At 39.8% G+C, this 16,986-nt stretch overlaps 1 protein-coding gene across 3 annotated transcripts in view; it reads right to left on the reverse strand.

Moving 5' to 3' along the window:
• Positions 1-16,986, reverse strand: part of LOC127957851 (protein FAM222A-like) — an 82,662-nt gene that overhangs the window by 43,598 nt on the left and 22,078 nt on the right. Inside the window, exon 1 of one of the 3 annotated variants that reach the window (XM_052556551.1) lies at positions 12,600-12,841. The exons of 1 other annotated variant lie outside the window; for it this stretch is intronic. The gene's annotated coding sequence lies outside the window, so the exon portion shown is untranslated. Of the gene's footprint in view, positions 1-11,843; positions 12,842-16,986 lie in introns of those variants that run through there. One more of the 3 variants, XM_052556550.1, reaches the window with a different exon arrangement.

Consider the following 16,986-nt stretch of genomic DNA (forward strand, 5'->3'; position numbering starts at 1 on the left):
GATTGGATTTCTAATATTATGTGCGTTCAGAAAGCTTCGGTTTCTCCTCCTCAAAGAGAACGAGCCTGTTATGTTCCCCCGTTCGCTCTTTTTCAGAGTGGTCTCCACAGAGCGCTCTCAGATTTCAGAACACAATGCTGCTCAGGTCTGGCTCGGATTTAAAAGATTAATAGCCCTCTGTCGTGACAGAAATGCAATCGTCTGAGTTTTCTGTGACAGCCGGGAAGGGGACGTGCAAAAAAAAGATGAGTGTGAAAACCAAAAGAGAGAAACTATTGTCCACGGTCACAAACGCAGCTGATGAGGACTGATTGCTATCGCTACTCTCTCAAGTTTGCCTGTCAATCAAACCCAACGACATCAATGGGATGAATTTGAATGATAAAACGAAAAGTCACAAGCGGCAGCATTTCGCTTGTCATTGGGGTTAGCGAACGTGTCGACGTGAAGAGGAGGGGAGGGGCGAAGTTTGAGCAGAATTCAGGTTTTGCAGCAAAGACGCCATCTCTGCCCTTCAATCAAAACACAAAGCTTTACCACCGAGCGTCTGCTTAACAATCCACATTTCAATACCCAGCACAAGTCTGTCACTCGCACGTGAGAGAGAGAACAGAATGGGCCTGGCGCTTCAAGACACGTCGTAAGTGACACTCAATGGAAGAGTTTCATGGCTTGTCTCTGCTCCATCAGCGCGAATCAATCAAGCCTTCCCCAAGAACCAGCAGCTGTCACCTCGTAGGAAACATCAATCAGATGTCGTTCAAAAATAAAAAACGGTAATTAATTTGAGAAAAAAAAAAAAAAAAAAAAACACACGAGACTAAGTAGATACACTTGGGACCAATCAAAAATATACTTTAAGCATACGATCGCAAACATATGTCAGGAGATATACAAGAACTTAGAGGCTTCGAAGATCAAAAGCTCTTCAGAAACATCACTGGTCCAACATCTAGAGGAATTGATGTAAAAGTGTATGATAAATGTTTGATGTGCAGTGGATTTGAACCTAGTGATGGGGCCAAAGAAAGTGGGAAAGCGAGAAAGTACATTTTGAAAATCTGTTCTCACTACAGTCTCTTCCCAGGAGAAATTCTCCTCCGCTCTTCTTGGTCTTCCATTCGGGCCGAAGACCTGAAAGCCCTTCTCTTCACATCAGAAAACTGACTGCTTTGATGCGGATCCTTTCAGCCTGACTCTCCCATCTACTACCACCACGACTGGAAGGACGAGGAGAAAACAGGGTGACAAGATGAGCGAGGGAGGGAGGGAGAAGGAGACTGAGATATCCCTGCAGGCTCTCGTCAGTTCCAGGCCATTAGCTCTGCCTCACTGGGACTTTGTTTACAGGCAGACATAAATAGAATTCTCCTCCTTTATCTGAAGTGCCATCCTGTGCCACTGATGAGGGATGGGACTTCAGAGTGGAGTCTCTCAGAGAAGCGGTCAAGTAAAAGGTGCTATGATCTAACAGCCAAGAGATAGTGCGTGTTAAGAACTGGTCGCACAGGGCTCGTCTTACCGTATTCACTTCACAGGGCAAAGTTAATGTCACACGACAGACCTTCATCAAAACTTGCAGATGGTGACTAACCTTAGGATGGAAACAAACTATGAATAAAAATTAAAAAAAAATAAAAAAGAACTAAACATACACATTTTATTTATTGGTTCATTACGCTTTTTGTTTGTTTGTTTTATGTGAAAGGTTAAATATTATTGATTCAACACTCAGATTATATATTTTTTGTGTAGTGAACTATATTTTGTTGGATAAAACAACAACAATATGACACTAAAAATACTTCAATTTAGTGAACTGGTTAAAATAAAACATCAACTGATTAGCCACATAAAAGCCATTGTATTACTGAATATTTTAATAAATACTGCTGTCAACTATGTTTTTAAATGACTTCTAGATAGTCAAATGGACTGAAAATTAAAAGGTTCATTTTAAAAACCATTTTAATTTAATTTCAGTTCAAATATGGTTTGTTTTTTATCTTATTTCTTTTTTACAATGCTTTCAATTAGGTTTTATAGATTGCGTCTATAAAATGTTGTGTTATTTATAATAACATAACTATTTCACTCATTTCATAGGTGTCAGTTTGACAAAATCATTAAAAAGAAGCATTTAAAAACAACAAAAACAAAAAAATTATAATAATTTGATTGGCAATCGTACACCACTACTTAAAAACAAAACAACAACCTGTGGATCGCCCCACTCTCAAACCACTTTATATTAAAAACACTCTGAAAATGCTATAAGCTGACAGTGACAGCACTACTTGCAAATCAGGATTATACATGAAATATCATACAGAGAAAAAAAAATTAGGAACCATCTGCTACTCACATCTCTGCACATTATTGGTAAACAGGCACAGAGGGAGAGCGTTTGTGTGTGTGCATGCACATGTTTGGTATAAAAGCACAGAGCAATGCTCCGACACACTCTAATATTCCTCCGAGAGAGACAGACACACACGCAGACAGACTACTTCAGCTACACTTCCACAGTTACTGCCCACAGCACAATCTGATTGGCTGCGACAAGCTGACAGCTGGACAGATGTTCCAGAGGAGGCACACATGGGAGGTTAGAACGTGTGCGCTGTGTTTTCAGCATGTCTGCATTCTGACTCCATGAACAGGAGAGCTGTCACAGCCGGATCCCATGGAATCGGAGCGGAGCCGCTTGAGTCGTCTGCAATTTCATACGGTAGACATACTGATTGTAATTTAAAATACATATCAAATGAGACTATGGCTTACTTTAGAACCAGGCCTGCATTTACATCTAATAGCCTGTTTCTTGATGGAACTAATAGAAATGAACTGTGAACCATCAAAAAGTTCAGAATGACATTTATCAATAATTAAACCATATCCTCTAAACATTATCCATCAGTATACAAAATAACTTGTGTTCATTCAAACCAGTTTACCATTTACCAGTTCAAAGTTCTGCAATTGTGTTTCTAAGACTAACTAAACAAATGCTAGACCAAGCTAAATCCAGGATGAGCCCAAGCAAATATATATATATAAATATATATATATATATATATAAAATACTAATTAGCATTTCCAGCAGAAGGCCACTGAAGAAAAAAAATCTGCTTATTTGAAATGGTTCAAACTGCAATTAAGGTGTTTCCAAGCCTAAAGAAATCAAAACTGAAATGTCAAATTAAAAGGAAGAGATCCTTGATTTTAAACCAGAGTCTAATTCGGGCTTTGAGGCTCTTGGGAAGCTCCAAATTAATTTTCATCCCAACCTGGAGAAGCAAGAGGAAAGTCTTCAAAGCTGGAGAGATAATTGGCCGCACACAAATTACATCTGAAACTCGGCGCAATGCTAAAAGAACATCAATGACTATCGCTAGGAAAAAGCAGTGTGTAAATTGGGGTCAGGCTCAAGAAGCACACACGCACGCGCAGTCACGCATACAGCGGAGGTTGCAAATGTGGGATTTTATAAACAATAAAAACTCTTTTGAAAGCCTCTCTTGTCTACCTTCTCAGCAAGAGAGATCTGGAGTTAAAACACTTGGCTTTTGGCCAACTGGATCTGCCAAACCTCTCATCTCCCTTAAGCGACGCAGGCAATTCATTAGTCCGTGGAGGGTCAGCAGTTCCACCAACTCAATCAAAATGTTAATAAAACTAAGAGTCCACAAAATGAACACAAGAAATGAGCCAAAGAGGGCAGTATCGCAAAGTCCTCATCACCCTGCAGCAGTTGTCATATCAAAGGCCAAAGTTCCCCGGGAAGATGTCGTCTGGGGTTTTCAGAGTAAGCATTAACTCATCAACAAGACAAATAACGCAAAAGCATTTTAAAAGATAACCACGTATGCATCTTAAACACACAAACTAGACAAATCAATCGTTTTGGAAACTGTTTGAAATGAAGCAATCAACTTAAATGACATGGCATGCTAAAATGAATGATTCCCCAATGCTTTTCTTCAAATTGGGACTGGAAAAGAAATAATGACTTAAATGAATCATTTTGGAATCTTTATTGAACCAACACAGCTAAAATGCCTCAACCATTTTTCTTTTTTTTGGAGGCTTGTTAATTAATTAGTAAAAAGTGTCAATGAACTGAATGGACGGTAGAGGGTAACTGCACATGATGGCCGAAATCAAACCAGTAGCACATGAGGCACATTTCAAACCAACCTCAACTCATTGCAAATGGGCAGTCCACGAATGCCAGGCTTCTCATATGCCTGCCCGATGAAAGAGCCATTAGGCAGGTTTCAAAGGATAAGAGCGGACTTATAATTATACATGACAACTTTGAGAGATAAAAGTGATTACTACGGATAAAGGGTTGGGGAGGGCGGCTAAAAATTGCTTAGCAACTAGTCATTATCCCCCCGAGGAGAACCAGGTGACCGTCCATCCGTCTAACCCCCCTGCCCCCACCCATCCAAATACAAACAGTGATAAAAAGTGGTGCAATCGCTCTTGACACACAAATAGGTTAACACAATAAAGCTGCCCGTGCCCAGCTCACTCGAGGGAGGAAAGCAATTCCAGCAGCAGGCGGAAGGTAATAAAGCAGAGGTTTGGGCGTGTGTGTGTGTGTGCATGTGCATGTGTGTGTGTCCATCCAGTCTTCATCCTTGGCTCCTGTGCTTGAGCAGAGGAAGGCATGCAGAAAAGTAGACGCCCGAGGGCCTAATATCACCGTTGGTTTAGAACCTTTTGACAAGAGCAATAACACTGGCCAAGAACGGCAGAAACCCCAGCCTACAGCGGTGGAGCACTGTGCAGAAATAATGGCGTTACATTAGAGCCGTGTGCTCGCTTTGTTGTTCGCCACTGTCTCTGAACAATAACATTAAAATCTGGGAAAAGCCCTACGCAATGGCTTTTTCAATCACGAACCTATCAGAGGAGAGATTTATTGTATTCCAGCCCATCAACAATTAAACATCTATGCCTAGCAATGTGCGAAATACAAATCTCCAGAGTTTTAAGTGTAACGCTCTGCATTCCCAGCACACAGCGTGAAGTCGGCAGCGGGGGTGTGGGATTGCTAATCGCACACGGTCGAGGCCGGAGGCATTGTTTCCTGCAGTCGGTGGAAATTTCATTACCTTTCGACAACACTGCAAGCTGACTAACTGCCTTTATGAAACACACGGCGTGTACGATATAGATTGCATGTGTTTCAAGAGATTCAGGGCCATCTAAGTCACCGCCAATGACATTTCTGTTCATTGTCACTAGCTTGATTTACACAACCGGCTTTCAACGTAAACCAACTTTTGTCTGTGCGGTCACAGTTAAGAGCGTAATTAAATCTGTTAAACTTTCAACCGCACCACATGACAAACCCCATTTTCCCTGGCAGTAAACTAAACAGGATTTGTAAACAGGTCACAGTCTAAGGCTCTCACTGCATTTTAATAGCCTTAATACGCTGGAACAGAAAGGCTAGCACGCAATTTTTCCCCCACTTTAAAGGCTGCCCAACACAACGTTAATAAATAAGACTCAGAAGCACAGTGGGAGTATGATACTAGTCACCCCGATTGCCAGATATTCTCGCTCATAAATAGAAGTGAAAATACATCTACTGTATTCATCGCACCTCAATGAAATAATTCAACAGCTTGAATATGCTGTGTCTGTCTCTTTCAATATTCCTAAATGCAGAGGGTATATGCATACTATTGGAAAGGCAACCGACAGATAGACGGATGATTGAGCTTTGACTTTCAGCGCAGCCTGTCTTACCCTCCTGGGGGATTAGGAGAACTTTCCACTCCGTGAGAACACCAGGCGCTCTGTTTTGTGCTGCAGTAAGCCCATATCTCATGCATGTGTCATGTCCTATCAGTGAGCTCCATATGTTCAAACAATAACACTGCTCTGTATAATAACAGGGCTGACATAGTTTAAGGGTCAACAGGAGAGTCGCAATGATCCAAGATAAGCTATGGATTTCAAGTCGTGAGAGATGTAACACTTGTGTGAAACCAGGCTGCAAATAATAAAAAGCAGGAAACACAAACAGGCCTTAAAGGAATGATTCAAAGTAAAATCCTGGTGTCATTTATTCACTTTAATGTTTTTCCGAACTTTATGAGTTACCTGGAATACAAAATATAATATTTTGAAGAAAACGTAAAGAAGTAAAGAAGAAAAAAAGCATAGCAAGGCTGTCAAGTTTCAAAGAGGACAGAAAGGCACCAAAAATGGTTTATACAACTAATGCTTCTTACTTGAAGTCTACTGAATTGAGAATGACTCTAAATAATGTCTGAACTGAAACTGAATTTGAATTAAGGTAGCAAACAGGATGCAAAATTACAACTCAGATTTGATTTGAATGGTTTGAATCCAACTAAAAATTATCATCTTAATTTATAAAGTTTGTCAAGATTTTTAGTGCTGGAGTCACATTCAGAAATTTGTAAAGTTCATGGGCTTATGGGTGGAGAGAACAGCACACAGGATATATTCTTACTTGCATGTAAAAGTGCAACACATCTTTGAGGGGTGAACTATCCCTTTAAGTGATGGTGAGAATTATAGTCTAAACACCGCAGCATTTGATTGCAACGCTGGTTTCATTACAGCATGTCACAATGATGAAATGAACCATGGGAGGGTCTGGGAGTCAGGATATTGCCCAAATCTTTCGCAAAAATGGGGTAAATAACAAAGATATCTGCAACAGCATATAACAGAACTGCATTTTGCTGAATTATGCTGGCAGAGAAACAATAGTGAAGGGAGTACAAAGTCACTAACTGAAAACACAAAGCCGTAACTCATGGAAATTGAATTGCTCCATTTACAAGGAGGAACAGGATGCACTATGAATTCTCCAGAAAAGTTATTTAAAAAACACACTCCTGTAATTCTCAACGATTGATGCCCGGGCAAACTTTTCAGTCCTTCGGGAGCAGCGTGGAGGGCCGCTTTCCCAGCATCCCCCACTGTCATCAGCAGGAAATCAATGTGCCCAGGAGGCCGATTACAGAGCCGTTTGATTTTTAGGAAGAACAATTTGCCCTTCAAAAGGGCACTCTTTGAATATGATTCCTGCTCGCTAGTGCGATTAGCTGTGAAGCAGAGAGGATGTGAAGTTGAACACACACCATTTAATCTGCCGTTTTCCTCCGCACTCAAAGCCATGAAATGACAAACATGTCCACAGGTCTCTCTTTCAGCTTGAAGGGAGGAAAGAACAGTCCCTCCAAATGCTCAAATGGAGTTTAACTGCACTTTTAAGCATTTCACTGGTGATCTTTCTTCAACAGCACATAAAAACAGGACAAACTATCCAAACCAATTTGCTAATTCCAAAGCATTGGGATCTATGGAGTAGGCTCTTCAACAGGCTGTGAAAACATCATCTCCTAGAAGCTGCAGAGACGCCAGAGATGAAAAGAGCCTTGAACGGCTAAATCAACAAGCCGCAGCCCGGCGTCTCATCTGGATGAGGATAAAGCTGCTGAAATTGAAACCGCAGCATAGCAAAGGTCAAGTAAACAACAACAACACGCGTTATCCTGAAATTCCATTTAGAGCGGCGCATCTTGACACCATTTCCATGCTTGGATTTTCTTCCCGACACTATTAATCAATATCACCTACGAAAGCAACGCGGGCTGAGCCTTTTATGTAGCGACAGGGGAGAATGGAATGCCATAAAGGAGAAAATCAAACAGCCTTCACCGCAGGTGTTGCGCATTAACAGATGTTGGGAACATTAGCATTGTACAAGCGGCTCGGAGAACGGAGTGGAGGAGAGAGGATAGGAATTGCGGATTACCAGGGGCACAGATATAATAGCTCTTCCGGAACAATGGCACCTCCTTAACACTCAATACTCGCAGGAGGAGCTCTGTAGGAGAGCAGCGAGACAGGAGCATTCACAATCCATTCACCACACTTTCACAACTAACAAAGACATTTTCTTTTGACACTCTTTTCTATTCTATATTTCTCAGCAGCCGCGGTAAATTGGTCTATTCATTTTTTCAAAGCACCAGTGATTTCAAAAAAATGCACAGACCCATTCTGCTTGTGAAGGTAAAAGCAGCCAGTAAGTTTAGACACTTTTTTTGTGTTCTACTGTGGACATCAGGGCTTTCATTTTGAACAATACCATGGGTGACAGCTGAATCTGGGACAAGGTCCATATGAGGTCCTGCCTCACCCCACACCCACCCTAATTTGTGTTAAAATTCAACTAAACCTCAAAAGATGACAAACATCGTGTTTGGATGGCAATGGCCTCTTGATCATTACCAGAAAAGGGAATTAAACAACACATCCCATAAACAAACCCAATATCCTAAACATGCACATGTTTCCTTCATACATTAACTTAGTATCGTCCTATCAAAAGGCAAACTAGCATGTGAGGACAAGGCTGTGACCTAAGCCTTGAGAGATAGTGAGATGTTTGTACCTAATGACCCACTGTTTGGGCGCTCCAGAGAGATAAGTTCAAAGACCATGTCCTGCCCCATCCATCCAACTAACTGCTTCACCAAGCCCAAAGGGAAAGGAGGTAAAGCAAAAGATGTGTTTCTTTAAAAGCTCATTTACAGATACAGAACAGCTACTCTCTGTTATATATTTCCAGAAAGAAAGGTTTGATCATTCGACCAGGGAACTACTAGGACTATACCAGCCGAGACAATACCTAAAAACAGATTAATATATAAAGCAGGAAATTAAAATTTTACTAATATAACTATATTCATGAGCGAAGCCCTTGCTCTCACCGGTTTTAATAAGAAAGCGGTTGAGTGATTTCACCCCATAGCCATCAATCAATCAATCTACGCAGTTATCTCAATATTCAAATGAACAGCTCACGCTTCTTTAATAATATCCTAGTGAAATTAAACTATCCATCAACATCTGCAGCAGCAACGGTGAAACGGGTACGAGTTTAACTTCACACCTCTGGAAATTCGCTCTTGATTTAATCTCATTAAGATCTTTCCATTTCAATACAGTCGGAAGAGGCTGAATTGCACCCAAACAGCGTTTCTCCATCAAGAGAGACCTTTCTGCTGATGGTGGCACAATAAACTGACTTTCTTTTTGGATGGCTTTCAGGTCATGAAGTCCTCCCAAATCATCTTGACATCAGTTTTCTGTTGTCAGACTCTTTGTAATTACCCAGCAGGGGAAAAAATAGCTACGGCACACGAGGAAAAATGCAAGTTTGACTCCCGAAACTAATAATGGGTGCAAATGTGCCAACGTGATCGAGTCAGATGTGGAAAAAGTCAACAAAAATGAGAATGTGACAAAAAGGAAAAAATAAATAAGCTATGAAGAATTAGAAACAATGCTGAGGCCATTCAGTGACCTAAATATTAGACCGTACCATATCACCACCAGCTATCTCCCCCACGCACGCTCAGCTCAGTTGAGATTAGCATTATGCTGGAAGCTCTATTTGTTTAGGTGAGATTGAGCCACAGAGTTAATACCGGGCCAATTTGCTCAGCGGGTCACGGATGTGCAGCAGGAGTAGGAAATGAGGCAACTCTGGCCCCCGGAGGTGAACCTTTCCACTCGTACATCACTGGATGTTTTATTCAATAGAGTGGTGAGCATACTCCTTGACAGGTGCTGTCTCCACGGGTGGAGGGAGTCGCAGCCCTCAGAGTGAGGGACTCTACTGGGGTAATGAGGCTGCCAGGCCCTGAGGAAGGCCACATGCTGGAGTCGAGCTAAGAGCCAGAGCCCTAAGCCTCCGGAGTGATGACTTGCAGAGTGGAACGTCCACTGTGGAGCAGGGGGCCAATCGCATTAGTCAAAGCAGCGGAGAAATGACAGGGGGCCTCGCGAGACATTTAAATTGTGATGTATAGTGGGGGAATAAAACTCTCTTTCCTGACTGACAGACAATCAATATGCATGCTTGCACTGGTCTAAATATACGTTTTTTAATCAGCCACTTATTTTGCAACATTAAACTACTTGAGCTACTTTTAATAATGAATTAAAAATATGCTTAAGTTGAGGCTGTTTTGCATCAGATATTGTTAGGTAAAAAATGTTAGCCTGAATGCACTGTAAGTCACTTTGGATAAAAGCGTCTGCTAAATGCATACATTTAAATATTGATTGTTCAAGAACTATACAGCAACATTTAAAGATTTACGGTGTGCCATAGGACCTTCTGGGTGGAACAAGCTCATGATTAGATGGGTCAAACCTACCCAGGGGTCTCCTGTGGAGCCGGCCCTGAGGGAAAAGTTTGTTAACGCTCTTAAAAATAAAGCTTCTTTATTAACATCAACAGTGCTACAAAGAACCTTTATCATCCATCAAAACTTTATAGTGGAAAGTATTACACAAATGATTCACAGAAAAGTTATATGAGGTGTCCAGAATGGTTCTTTATATTGCACCTCTACAAAAAAAAAAAAAAAATTGAACTTTTATTATTTTTTTAAGAGTTTTACTACGCTTTTATGATCTATAAAAGACTGTAAAACCTGGGTTAAAGTCTCTGGAAATAAATAAAAACAACAACATTGTTTTGGCCCAACTGACCTGCTTTAACATCTAAATAAACCCAAGCTGCACGTAAGCCGGTATCCAATCGTTCACTGATTAGATTTCATAGATAGGATATGCAAAACATCAGTTCTTGGAAACTGCAAACGGTGCATGGAGAAGGAACAGCTGACATCCGAGTGCTGGGATAATAGCTTTACATAAAAAGCCTGCTGACAACCAAGACCACCGTCCAAACAGGCCTTGAACACACAAAGCATTTAATCAATCAAACCTTTCACATCTTGCCATGAGCCACTCCTAAAACTACTTTGCTGAAGCTTTTACCCAAAACATCTTTCTTTTCATATGGGTTAGTCCTCCTGAGGCAACCTGAGGTTAAGTGCCTTGCTCAAGGGCACAACTGAGATAACTTGAACCTCCAACCCTTCACTTCCCAGCCCAGCAGAGCTCCAGCAGCACTGCTATTTCAATTCAGTAGTTAGCGATTAAGTCATAAAGGAAATCATTGACACACAGTCCGTGATGAAACTAAGACGAGGAGGTGCTGGCAAAGACTTTCGCACCTTTTATTCAGATTCTCTCGCCTGCCATCGAGTTGAAACCAGATTTTATGCTTTGAGAGCATTCATCCTGTCAGAGCACTCTTTAAACACCCAGGGTGCACATCAAAGCGCGTCCCGGGGCCATTCAGCGCCCGACACCTCCATTTACTGCACTTCCTTCATTTATTACAGGTAAAACCATGAAACAAAGGTTGTATGTTCTGTCAGGGACCCAAAAGACGCCACCCGATACCACTTCACACGATTTTATGGCGACAGAAGCGAAGCGTTATTCAAATGGAGCTAATCATTGCTGAAAATCATCATCCAAGGGCGATTATGTTACCTTTCAGTCAAAGTTGCAATCACAGATTTTGCATAATTGGGTTTTTACTATAGTAGCCTATACTTCAAAATGTGTTTCAAAGTAAGCGCAACAATGTATCTACATTAGGCTACCATAAAAAATATCACTGTGATAACCACAGTAGTAACTTTGCTTATTGTTTCCGTGATAAAATTGTGGTAATCTGCTATGAATCATAGATGTTACTTAAGGCCAATACAATACATTTCAAAAGAACATTATTTTTCTTTTAATCTACTGTTTTGTAGGCTACTGATTGAAGTGTATCCTACGTCTCGAGGAGCGTTAAATTATGATGAGTGCTTGAATCCTGCTTAATTATGGGGAAAACAAGCATGCATATTTTTATTAAAAGATCAATTAAGGCTGAAATAATGAATAGGGGAGAATATATTTACCATAAATCGCTCTGTGGTGCTGACTAGATCTCCACGCAGGTTGGGGATGACAGGACTGAACGTGAAGCGCCCGAAAGAGCAGACGAGGGGGAAATAATGAGGGGGGATCAATAATATCTCATTGTGTCCTTAGATGAAATGGAAAAATGTATAATCCCTGGTATATTCAGTTGACTTATTATAAATTGATTTTCTGCGTTCTTCACACGCGTAAAAAAAAGAAAAAAAGTCATCCAAAACAGCTTCCTCTGCAGGATTGTTGAGCAATTTTTCTTTTAAGAGATCTTCTTTTTTAAGGAATCCGATCTATTTTTCTTTAAATAGGAGACGGCGGATCAAAACAAACAAACAAACAAACAAAAAAAAAAACGTTAACTGCGTTTTGAAACTAACGTTACCGTGAATGATTCCGTCGGTCAGGATTTTTACCCGTTTACTAACTGGATTCTAATCACCGAGTAAGGCTTAGTATGAAATTGCAAACTCCAGTAAAAACGACAGCTTATTCTGCTGACACGAATACGATAAATAAATAAGTGCTTTGCCAATTAAACAAACTCCGATTCGCAGATGTCCTTAAATCCAAAGAGCGAACAGACTTTGGCGTATACAATCAAGAGGAATGTTTTATTTTCGGTATATACTGATTGTTGTATAGTAGAAAGCCCTGGCTGTGTTTAAGGCGATATTCCTTTAACAGGAGAGCAGGTGCAGGAATGCAATATACGCCGTTAAATCCTTGAGAAGAGAAATCACCGTTCACTTCCAGCGGTTCTCTACATCCCCTTCAACGGAAACCTTCCGTCGCGATTTTAACTCCGCTGTCCGTTTAATTATTCCTCTGAAGGACTCCAAAGGTTGCAGCTCTTGTTCAAGGTAATATCAAGCAGGAATTAATCAACTTGAATCAATAAATTGTCTGTATTCCGCGTCTTTGTGATACGCTCGCAGGCACTGCGCCTCACCCTTGCGCCGGGGAGCCGAGACTGACAAAAACCCGGAACGGTGCAGACTCTCGCGCCTCCAAAGACCGCCCACCAGCCAATCAGCGTACGGGGTGATTTAAATATTCCCACGGGTCGGCCAATCACTGGTAATTGAGGGCTGTTACCACGGTGACGCTGTCAGCGTCCAAACGTCATATTAGAAAACACGTTTATTATGAACGCTCAGGGACTGGACGTTGGTCTTGTGAAACTGTTGGGGACGGCGTTAACAAAGGTTACAGCCAATAACTAGCAAATAAAAATGAACTATTTATTGGCATATATATATACACAGTGTTGGGAAGGTCACTCTGGGAATGTAATAGGTTACAGATTACAAGTTACTCTATCTTCAAGAATCGGCTAAAAACACATCTCTTCCATCTTTATTTGAACCTCTGGAGCACTCTCTATTCATATTGTATTCTTTTTTTAATTTATTTTTTTATTATCCCTTTAAGACCTACACTTTACTAATTTACTGCTTGTTTTCTTAAAAAAATAAAATAATAAAAATAATAATAACAATAGCTTTTCTAACCTTTTTGTATTCTATTTGTTTTCTTTTTATTTATTTTACAATTGACAAAAGCAAAAAAGACCTCTAACATTAGCTTGCTCTATTCTTTTTCCATTCTGTCTGTTTTCTTTTCATTTATTATATTGGCCTAATTTAAAACTTGTATATCATTTCTCTTTTGTTGTTTTTGATTGCTTCCATTGTCCTCATTTGTAAATGTAAAGTAAATCTAAAATGCAATAACTAGTGTAACTATTCCAGTTACTTTATTAAAGTAATGGATCCTTACTGATTACATTTGATTACTTAAAAAAAAAATCATTTTCAGACCTTTAACCAGGCATTAACCTTATAGTAGGCCTACTCAAAACTGATTATCGTCAGACTTTCACAATCCGTTATCCCTTGAATTAAGAAATAATAATTTCATTTTAAAGCACAGCCACCACAAAATCAGACTTGCTTTGAAATCATTCTGAGGTTATATATAGGTTTAAAACTACAACAAGAAATTGTTTAGTAGCTACTGTTTTTTAAATTAAATCTTTGCATAACTATGACAGAAAACAGCTGGCATCTAACAATGGCTTGGAAAAAACAGCTATTCTTAAAATGCTTAAACTCGTATAGGCTACCTTCAACCCATTAAGGTTGTATTATTTTATTCTTTATAGTTATGCCTGCTATGTTGTCGACCTTCCCTTTAATATTGTGAAGCTACTACTAATTAATTACTTTTTTAAAGTAATCAAATCACATAATAATATGGTAATTGGTTGCAAGTTTGGTCATTAGCTGAGTTGAATATGATTTATGCATTTTTCTGTAACTCTGTGACTTACACGCTTGCGGCCTTTTTCAGTTTAAAATGCTGCTTTTCCGCCAGTGGGAAATTATTCAGTGTAATATGACATTTGACACATTTGTTTTGTCTCGCGCATACATAATTCATCGCTTTTATGCGTGCTCATGCAGCCAGACTGCTTGTGTTCAATCTTTATTGCAAATTGCGTCCACTCCAATCAAACTTGAGCAAGCACGTGCGGAATGTTAGTCGAGTCATCTGCTTATGAAATCAACAGATAAAATGCTCTCCCACATGCATGTCTTAGCAGGAGTTCAATTGATTACCGATGGATTGTTCTCAGAGAGATGAGATTGCATGCTTACCAGGTAGGAAAGAGTGGGATTGAAAGACAACATTAGACACACTGGTTTAGTTTTAATCATGTACACTGACAACTCAAATAAGCTATTCTATTCTATTTTATTCTATTCCATAAAAGAGTAGTCTGTCTGTCTCTCTCAAAGCAATTTAACCTCTTCTTAAGCTTCAGTAATTCTGACTGTTTGACATTGAAAACATCAGAGAAGGCTAGATCCTATAGGCTGATCTTATGGGGAGAAGCTGACGCCTAAGGAAGAATTCTGACAGCAGCCTGCAGCTCTGACTAATGCCTTTCCATGCCTTTCACATCTCAAATCAGCCCAGCAGGCATTCGTGTCAGGTCAATGTGAAAATCTTTTAGTTTTGAATCAGTGAATAGTAATATTGATATGGGGGTTGCTTAAAGGTTGAGTTTTATTGAGAACATTAAGGAAAAGGGGTTTGTTTTCTTCAGTGAAACTTCACTGAAAACAACCAAAATGGTAAACAGCTGTTTATTTTCTAGCCTTAATAAAAACTGATTGTTGTGTCAGTTAAAGTGCTTGAATACACATAATACACCCTCAGCTCACCTGTTTTTCATCTTTGTTGTTTGAAGTTTAATGATTGTTTTGCTGTTTTGGTTTTGCTTTAAAAGCCTGTTTAAAGTAATCAACCAATAAATGAAAAAAATTTCAGAAAATGTACTCACTTTTCTTTTGAGAAATGTAGAATTAGATCACTTGCTCACCAATGGATCCTCTGCACTAAATGGGTGCCGTCAGAATGAGATAAAACCATCACAACAATCTACAGCATGACTCCAAAAAATCAGTTATTGTCTGGTGAAGTGCAAACTGTGTTTCGGTAATAAGCAAATCTATCATTAATGTTTTTAACTTGAAACCGTTGCTTTAAAATATGAGCCTTCTGTCCATAATATAGCTTTTTCCACTGAAAAGATCATCTGGTCTGGATCTGGAGAGAAATATGCAAAGATCAACAACTGAGAACAGTCCAAAAAAGTTTTAAATAAATGTTGGTGGATTTTCATGTGAGATGACAACAGGGGATACACTTTTTTACTGGAAAAAGTTTTAAAGGTCTTAAAATCATCTTAATAATAGATTTGTTTCTTACAAACAAACAGCTTTTCACTTCACATGACATCAGTCGATAGAGTGGGAGTTGTGTGGATTATTGTGATGTTTTTATCAGCTGTTTGGACTCTCGCTCTGGCGGCACCCATTCACTGCAGAGGATATATTGGTGAGGAAGGGATGTAATGCAGAATTTCTGCAAATCTGTTCTGATAAAGAAAGAAACACATCTACATCTTGGATGGCCTGAAGGTGAGTACATTTTAGCAAATTTTCAGTTTTGGTTAACTTTTACTATGTCAGGTTCCACTAAGACAACATGCTTCACTACAATTCAATATGTGTTAACCCTTTTTTCTTTCCAAACTAAAGCCTAAAATGTGTTTTAACATCATTATTGATGAGGATTGTATGATCTATGAATAATATTGATCTTTAAATGCAGGATATTTAAAATGTACCTGATTTAGCATACCTGGTTTAGCATACCAACAGTACAAATACAGGGTATTTTTATTAAGTATATAAATATGTAACTGCATTTGTAGTATAGTTTCACTAGGGAGTACAGAACTAAATGGATTAAAAAGCTCTGGTCTTTTTATTATCTATTGTATGTTGTTAAGGAAAAAATCATCTGTTCTCTGATTGATGAGATTTTACTATACAGGAAGGCTGTCTTAGTAAATAGCATTTATATGAGTCACCAGCTTCTGAGATGTACAATGGCAAAATGTCCCATCTGTGATTTGGTAAAAAACTGCTCATTCTGACAAAACTGTCATTTGACATTTCTGCTGCATTGAGGAATTAAATCTGAACCGAAGCAACCTTCTCTTACCCTCTTCCTTGATCTTTCCCTCCTCGTCTTGTCCTCATCCTTATGTTACAGTTTGTTCCTTTGGCGAAGTAAGGCAGTTTAATTGAGCAAGATTCGAGTCTTCACAAACTGCAAGGTAACAGAGAGAAATCGATGGAAACAGAGGCATGGGAAAAAGAGATAACATTGATTTATCTGCCATCGATAGGGCTGGATCACCGAATCCCGCTGCCAGGTGAAACGTGTGCTGTCTGCCAAAAGGATCTGAAAAGGTGTCAGGTGGTCAGAGGACAGAGAGACAGAATGAAGGAGGGAGAGAAAAAGAGAGAAAGAGAGGGGGAGGAAGAGAGATTGAGAGCGCGAGGGCAACTTGATGATGGAGAGCATGGAGGAGGGCAAGGGCAAATAGACATCAAGCTGAAAAAAGAGCTGCTGATGTGATCTGATGAGATTGAGAAATAGGGAGTCGGGTTTAGGGTCACAGGTGTCACACACACACACACACACACACACACACACACACACACACACACACACACTACAGGTGGCTGATGGCTCTGTGTGGCCTCA

Source organism: Carassius gibelio, chromosome B5 (genome assembly GCF_023724105.1).
Source record: "Carassius gibelio isolate Cgi1373 ecotype wild population from Czech Republic chromosome B5, carGib1.2-hapl.c, whole genome shotgun sequence".
NCBI classification, from domain to species: Eukaryota; Metazoa; Chordata; class Actinopteri; order Cypriniformes; family Cyprinidae; genus Carassius; species Carassius gibelio.